This window comes from Limanda limanda, chromosome 8, assembly GCF_963576545.1.
Source record: "Limanda limanda chromosome 8, fLimLim1.1, whole genome shotgun sequence".
In the NCBI taxonomy this organism is placed as follows: domain Eukaryota; kingdom Metazoa; phylum Chordata; class Actinopteri; order Pleuronectiformes; family Pleuronectidae; genus Limanda; species Limanda limanda.
Window position 1 is genome coordinate 928,763 of NC_083643.1, and position 2,500 is coordinate 931,262.

Here is a 2,500-nt window from a genome sequence, read left to right on the forward strand (position 1 = left end):
TCAGACGTGATGTTTCACTACGAGTCTCCAAACCCCCCCCTACATATCTGGTGTGTGATGAAGCTCTGAGAGGAATCGATCTTCTCTAATCTGGGATTCAGCTCCTTGCTCAACTGCAACAGCAAAATCTAAACCATCCAGACTAATGAAGAAGGAGGAGCCCAGGTTCTCCAGGAGGTGCAGCAGGAGGTGCAGCAGGAGGTGCAGCAGGAGGTGCATGAAACATGTGAGGACACTGAAGGATTCAAATCTCCTCACTTCTCCTAAACTCCTGGTTTAAGATTGGATCAAATCCAAACTGAGCTCGGAGTATCTTCCAAGCTCCTTCTTCCTCCTCTTCCTCCTTCACCTCCTATTCTACCTGCTGCTTCTTCTTCCTCCTTCACCTCCTCTTCTACCTGCTGCTCCTTCTTCCTCCTTCACCTCCTATTCTACCTGCTGCTTCTTCTTCATCTTTCACCTCCTCTTCTACCTGCTGCTCCTTCTTCCTCCTTCACCTCCTCTTCTACCTGCTGCTCCTTCTTCCTCCTTCACCTCCTCATCTACCTGCTCCTTCTTCATCCTTCACCTCCTCTTCTACCTGCTGCTCCTCCTTCACCTCCTCTTCTACCTGCTGCTCCTTCTTCACCCTTCACCTCCTCTTCTACCTGCTCCTTCTTCACCCTTCACCTCCTCTTCTACCTGCTGCTCCTCCTTCACCTCCTCTTCTACCTGCTCCTTCTTCACCCTTCACCTCCTCTTCTACCTGCTGCTCCTTCTTCACCCTTCACCTCCTCTTCTACCTGCTGCTCCTTCTTCACCCTTCACCTCCTCTTCTACCTGCTGCTCCTTCTTCACCCTTCACCTCCTCTTCCCCCTTCACCTCCTCTTCTACCTGCTGGTCCTTCTTCACCCTTCACCTCCTCTTCTACCTGCTCCTTCTTCCTCCTTCACCTCCTCTTGTACCTGCTGCTCCTTCTTCACCTCCTCCTCTACCTGCTGCTCCTTCTTCATCCTTCACCTCCTCTTCTGCTTCCTGCTCCTTCTTCACCTCCTGCTCCTTCTTCACCCTTCACCTCCTCTTCTCCCCCCCCTCCACACACACCCCCACCAGCACCTCCTCCTCCTCCTCTCCGTTGCCGTGGCGATACAGGGGAGCATGACTGATTGACAGGTTGCTAAGCCAACTGGATTCAGCCCCACAGCCTCAGAGCTGATCAGTGATTGGCTGGTCTCAGGGGAGCTGGCATGTACCAATGTGTGTGTTAGTGCATGTGTGTGTGTCAGTGTGTGTGTGTGTGTCTGTGTGTGTGTCTGTGTGTGTTGGGTGTGTAATAGAGTGATAATGATCACTCCAAAAGGAAAGGAGAGGAAGGATGCAGGAAAGAAAAACAGAACCTATAATTCTCTCTCTATCATCGCCCCCTCTCTTTTTAATTCCCTCTCTCTCTCTCTCTCAGTCCCCCCCGTCTCTCTCTCTCTCTCTCTCTCTCAGTCTCTCTCTCTCTCTCTCTCTCCCAGTCTCTCTCTCTCTCGCTCAGTCTCCCCACTCTCTCTACTTCTGTGTCGCTGTGGAGAGGAAAAGAGAGAAGACGTTTGTTCTTGGAGCTACTTGAGGAAAACAGGAAAATAGCTTCTGCTGCTGCTGCTGCTGGATGTTAACATGCAGCACTGCACATCTTAAATAAAACACACACACACACAACCACACACACACACACACACACAGACACACTCTCTGCTGCAGTCATGCCAGGAGAACCTGCTGAATATCTGCTGCTGCATGGGACGTGATGGATGCTGTCTCTACTGGTGAGTGTCTCATTGCTGTACGACGTGTGTGTGTGTGTGTGTGTCTGTGTCTGTGTGTGCTTGTGTTTGTGTTTGTGTGTGTGTGTGTGTGTGTGTGTGTTGACTGCAGTAGTCCTTGAGCTGTGGCGGCTCAGCCTGCGTTCTGACAGCTGAGTGGAATTAGAAAACAGGGCTGAGGATTTCTGTCGCAGGTTTCTGATGCGTGTGAGGAAACTGCTCCTCCGCTCTTCACTCGTTCTTCATGGTGTCGCTCCACAGGTTCGTCTCCTGGAGTCAGACAGAGACAACCACCCAGATGAGGTGGTGGGGGGGGGGGGGGAGGTCAAAGTGACGAGACGCAGGACAGATTCACATGAGACATGAGACAAAAGTCCTGAGTCAGGTTTAAACCCGGGAGTCACATGAACGAGCTCCATGTCCCTCAGGACGCTGAGCGAGTGGAGACGTCTCACAGCGTCCAGCCGCTCGTTAGTGTCCAGCCGCTCGTTAGGGTCCAGCCGCTCGTTAGTGTCCAGCCGCTCGTTAGGGTCCAGCCGCTCGTTAGTGTCCAGCAGGACGGACGCTGGTGATGTCAGAGAGCAGCACGCGGCAGGAGAAAGAGACGCCGCGGTTTGGATTTGGAGTTTGGACGTGCAGGTCACAGGAGGGACGACTAATTACCCAGAACCCCCCCTGCTGTGTTTACGCCCCTGTGGCAGGACACTGAGGC

At 52.8% G+C, this 2,500-nt stretch overlaps 1 protein-coding gene across 4 annotated transcripts in view; it reads right to left on the reverse strand.

Moving 5' to 3' along the window:
• The window catches only part of immp2l (inner mitochondrial membrane peptidase subunit 2), a 79,137-nt gene that overhangs the window by 7,116 nt on the left and 69,521 nt on the right, over window positions 1-2,500 (reverse strand). The gene's annotated exons all lie outside the window — the stretch shown is intronic.